Source organism: Dipteris shenzhenensis, chromosome 21, assembly GCF_047967505.1.
Source record: "Dipteris shenzhenensis isolate YYH24624 ecotype China chromosome 21, Dip_SZ_1.0, whole genome shotgun sequence".
NCBI lineage: Eukaryota > Viridiplantae > Streptophyta > Polypodiopsida > Gleicheniales > Dipteridaceae > Dipteris > Dipteris shenzhenensis.
The window spans coordinates 29457606-29463605 of NC_141616.1; positions in this window are offsets into that span (position 1 = coordinate 29457606).

Sequence of the window (6000 nt, forward strand, 5' to 3'; positions counted from 1 at the left end):
ATTTCCAGAGTCTCCTCCAGAAGCACCTCTGCTGATCCGCAGTAATACCAAAAGTCTCCCAATGAGGAACTCTGGAGGGTCTCCAACCTCTACTACTGAGCTAATATCTCCTGGCATTACTGACCGTGTAACGAAAGAAGGGGATGCTCTTCTCTCAATGTCCTGCGTCAATCCACTCCCACTCTCCAGGGTCCCACTGCAAATACCTGATGGGAACTCCCCCATAGAGCCAGAGCCTCCAAGACCCGGTGGAGAGTAGCCGGGGGTCTGGGTCTATATATTTCATTGTTAAGTATGGGTAGAGGAAAAATTATACCAAAATCAAATTGCAATTTGATTTTAGGCACTAAATGACCTCTAGATTGACACTTTTTTTGGAGGCCCCCTAGTAAGCTAAAGATACTATTGCAAGAATAGAAAGGTATTCAAAGCTACTTTGTTTTCTAGATTTAGGACCTAATAACCTTACAAGTTTGTGCTTTTATCTATTATATCCTAAACTCATTCCGTTTTATACTAAATTGTGGATGGAGAAGCGAATTTTAGTAGATTTTACTCCCTCCAGGTTTTCTCAGCTGAAAATTCATATTTCTGAAGTTATAACGGGATAAAGAGATTCTCTCCATACTTTGCTTTTGAAGTTTATCCTAAGCTTTTTATGAAACTAATTTGATAAGAGGTCTGAATTTTCAAATTAAGAATCCTCACAATAACTACATGTATTTTGCCACATTTGCAATATGAAGGTCAAAAACTTAAAAAAGTGATTGGCATACAACACTAATGAGAGTCAAACCCATCATGAGACATTCACTTCAGCAAGCGACTAAGTGGGTTGTCTAGTCATATGTTTACTTGAGAAGCACCTTTTCTATCCTAGGTTCACCATGAAATCACCTGCTCAATCATGACTAACTAATTGACATGCAGCCCATGCAAGGTTGGAGAGGTAATGTTTCCAAGTCCACTTTCAAGGAAATTCAACTATTTGATTCCTTACATCTTGCAGCATTGTACGTGTGCACATTTTGGGGAACAAATCTACGAGATGGTGAATAGAATGGGCACAACAAGCTACAGGTTGTCATGCTTGCACATGTCATTCGAAGTAACCAGTCCACCCCAATAGCCTAGAGCTAGCACAGTTTCTACACCAAGATATCTCCTTTCAAACATGTCTTATTTTGTATGTGCTCATCAATATGGACACTCAAAGGCAAGAAAACCCAGGGATTCCTTGGAGGGCACCAATACTGTCCTCAATGCAATTAGAAACCAAGGGGGATGAGGACAGCTAGGATGCACGCATTAGCAAGTGGTTTCACTCACATAATATTACTAGTACTTGACGGATGTGCCCACGTCATGCTAGTCAATTTGTCTCATTTTGAGGAAACCTTGGAATGGTAGCCTAGTACTATTTTGGAGCATCACGGAGCACATGTTTCTCTCATTCCACATCCTGCATGTTGTGTAGTGTACAAATCCTCAACTCTATGTTGAATTGATGTGAGGTTGTCATGTGGTGATCAAGACTGCACGAGACTATTGTTATGCATCCTAGGGCTTGAATGAAACCATCCTTGGGTCAATTGGAGGAAATGCTCTTTGTAGAATGCCATCTCGGCACATGGCTATTGTGGTTTGTGATCCTAGATTTTCCTTGATAACTTGTGAATGTATTGTGTGCCTCTCTTCATTTTCAATAGAACCACAGACATGGATACATAAGAACCTTTCTAATAGAGGATCAGATACTTCTCCCCCAAAAAAGTTCTCATAGAGTGAATACTGCAAAGGTCGCAATGCAAAGGAACCCCTCTTAAGGATGCAAGAACCCACTTCCCCACCCAACACAAGATCAACATCACCTCGTCAGGCCACATTGTGTCATGCTCATGTCAACTGCGGCGAGCAAAGCATGCCAACAAAGGGTTTCCAACATTCTTCAAATACATCAAAAAGCCTCATGTATACTCAAAACACTTGTCCCACTAATGAGGGGCACATGATTGGCCACAAACATTTAGTCATTATTTTCCACTTTAGGATTGCTTAGGCTTAGGGATATGCTAGCATCTCTAGTTCCATTGATCATTAAGGGCTAGCTCACATGATGTATGAACCTATTGGTCTCATAGGCTTTTTGTAGGCTTAAGAATGTGAAATGCACACGATGTATGTACTTGTTGGTCTCATAGCTTCAGCTTCAACCTCAGGAGCCAATTCCTGACCTCACATTTGCCCCGCCCCACTTCATGTACCCTCTTCACTAAGGGGGGAGTGAAGGACGCTATAGTGAAACTTCATAATGGCTTAGCAAAGGATCATGAGGGACTATGCACTAAGTTCATTGCATATGGGATTAACCTCCTAGCCCCGATCTTAGCAAAGCTTTTCAATGAAGCGGTCTGTTTGGGGTTTCCATGCACCTGAACCATTAATATTATTTCATCCATCCATAAGGCAGGCGATCCCATGAGCCCAGAGAATTACAAGACCATCATGATTGGACATGTCATGTCCAAGATCTATGCATCAGTGCTTGATTCCAAGGTTAGCCGATTTGCGGAGTGTCGAGGACTTAGAGCAGCAGGACAGGCTGGGTTCCGGCGTGATCATGGAACCATGGATCACATTCTCACGCCCAGATGTATCATCGAGGAGGTGAGGGCACGGAAGCAGAGGGTTTACTGTTGCTTTGTGGATTTCCGCAAAGCATTTGATATGGTTCCGAGAGCCCGCCTCATCCGTCACCTACAGGATTTAAGTTATGACCAGGAGATCATTTGGGCTGTCATGGCACTTTACGAGAGAGTCTCAGTCAGAGTACGGGTAGGGTCTGGGTGGATAGACGAGATCATGAGCGCTCTTGGGGTCAAACAAGGGTGTCCCTTATCACCTGCCCTGTTTGGCCTCTACATAGACGAGCTCGAGATATTGATGCAAACACAAGGGGAGATGGATGCTCTCTCACTGACACGTTGATCCGGATATTGCTGTACGCAAATGATGTGGCTCTTTTGTCTTCCTCAACAGAGGGACTCCAGAGACACCTTGACGCATTACAGTCTTTTTGTGAGTCCCATGATTTGAAGGTCAACCTAGGTGAAACCAAGGTTATGATCTTCAACACATCTCGAGCTGTCATGCGCCAGGAGCAGTTCACGTTTGATTGGTCTCTTGTTGAGATAGTTTCTTCATACACTTATCTTGGGGTTGTCTTCTCCGGACCCATCTTCACTATGAGACCGGCGATTCATGCCTGTTTGGGCAGAGGATACGCTTCATTGGCCAGACTAGATGGGCCACTTGATGACCAAATAATATAAATCTGTGCTACAGATGTACATCTGTGAGTATGCAGAGTGCCCCATGCTAAGCAAGCTTCAGCTGACACTATGTACTATTATCAAAGAGGGCAGACATCGACATGCAGGAGTTTATTGCTGCTTTGTGGACTTCTGCAAGGTCTTTCATTCAATGCCGCAAGCTTATCCCATCATGGGACACCAGAATCCAAGCATGCCATATAGGCAGTCATGGCTTTATCACAAGGAGGTATCTTACAATACACAGATGACGCACTGCTAATCTCAGACCCAATAGAGGGCTTCCAGCAAGAGTTTATCCCACCATCAGTTATCAATACTAGCAACAGAGAAGATGGAGATTATCCAATGATATGTTTTCATGGGGTTCACCATGAAACTGTTATTGCCTCAGCATTCTTCCTTAGAGGCCCTTCAGGCTTACCTTTGGTGCCTGTTCTCCACAATCACCATCATAGACTCTTTCTCTCCATCAGCCAAGCTGCTAAGTTCTCCCTTTCAGATTACAATGGTACTTTTCCCACCAGGATGCCAAAAGAAATTGAACCCAATGAAGCACTCAGGTAGATCCAAGTTTGATAGCCTTGTGTGCACAAGGACACTCAGGTCTGAATCAGTGATCCGTACTAAGAACAGCCAAAATACTATTGCACCAAAAATACTTCTCGCAAGTTCTCCTCACATGCAACAGGCCTACTGCCAAAACATACCAGTGTGGAGCCCAAGGATGGCTTCCAAAACTACCTATCACCCTGCTCAGCTGCATGCTCCTTCTTGGTGTCAATGGCCTGTCCAGGTGCCTGGGCATTGGCCCTTTGTATAAAGGGAGGGGACCTAGTCTGTTCGCCCCGTGCTTAGTCTGGATTGGACTGTGGGTCTGCTGACCCCACAGACTTCTCATTCATTACGACCCAATGAGATCAGACTGGCCGACCTTTGGCTGGGCTTTGTAAGACCCACAGCCCCCATGTGTAAGTCCTTAGCTGGGCTGTCATATCCTCCTCCGTCTGCAGATCTGCCAGCCTGTCCATGTGGATGATGTTCCAGATCTCACTGCCTCTGTTGCAGCCCATCTTCTTCTTCTTCTCTCTTATGCTGCAGTTTATACTGCCCCTGTGGCAATACACAACCAACATGTCCCTTCGCTATCCTCATACGGGGGCTTACAGGTGACCACCTACTCCAATTCCCCCTCTCAATGTCACATTATGAGCCCGCATTGAGCCAAAGACATATCCACGCCATCTGCTTCCTTTCAGAAGTTCAGGAATAGGTTGAGAAAGTTCTCGAATTGGTTCAGATGCCTACATACAACGCACCTCCTTGAACTCAGGAACCAAGCCGGAACACAGTTACAATCGAGTACCACTCATTAATGGCACCGACAATATCCATCACGGACCTACTAGGAACATTAAGACACCCAGGTACAGTCAACAGGTACATCCGGCTTTCCCTTTGAAGCTAGAAACATACCAGACCCATTTGCAAGAAACGTTTACACTCGTTGCGCAGAACCTCAGCTCTGATTTGCAGAAGGCGCGAAACCATCTGTAAACACATATTACGCCGTGGCAATTAACGAGTGCATGGTCATGGGGAAGGAGCTCTGGCAGAAAATTGCACGCCCCACTGGACCGGTTTTTCAAGCCCTGCACAAAATTGCACTTGCTTTCCGTTTGATTCTGCTGCAGTTTTCCAAGACCGCATCTGTACTGGATGAAGAATAATGGATTATATGTGTAGCTGTCCAATTCCTCTTTGCAACGAATGTGTAAGGCAATATCAGATTTCAAATAAATTATTTTCTGTGCCTGTTTATTCCAATAATTTAAAATACATGAGAGATATTGTCCTAAATATAAACAGATCCTCCCACAATGCACACGAGGTATTAAGATCTTTGGACTGACCAGCACCAGTGGCGCCTGCGCAGGGTCTCGATGCATCAACGACTGCGACAGACAAATCTGTACTGGAGAGAAGTCGATGAGCTATGGAGAGACCGATGATGCCGGCCCCCACAACCACAACATCGTACTCCAGTTTTTCGAGGCTTGGGGCTTCTCTTGCAGCGGGTCTGTGATTCACAATTTGGGCTTTGATTGGCAGGCCTCCCCTTTTGGCAGCACATATAGGAACACAGACATTTTGTCGCAAAGAGGTTAAATAATTGACGCATGCAGAGCAATTTCGATGCAAAAGTGAGCGTGCCGAGTTACGATTCGCATGCGCAAGTATCGAGGCGGAGGGAGCTAGCGGAAGCCTCGACGCCGCGATAGTCGGATCTGGCAGCAGCTCAAGGGGGGAGCACGATTGGGCAGCGCCAATTCTGGAGGATAATTCCAGCTGCGGAGACATTGATGGCGTACGAAAGCCTCCGAACGGATCGTTGTCTGTGCAGCATGAACCGGGGAAGGAATGGGATGAATGGAAAGGAAGAATGTGATGCAAAAGCTGTGATGTAAAGATGAGCTAATGGCGATGATGAAGGAGGATATGGCGATGAGGAGCTTGCAAGGAGTGGCGATGGCGATGGAGATGAGGAGCTTGCCAAGCTGTGGCTATGGCAATGAAAGCTCTGGCTATGGCGATGAGAGCTTGGCTATGGCGGCTGTTCAGCTGGCGCGCCAAAAACAGAACGGCAACTCCAAGATTCGTTTCTACT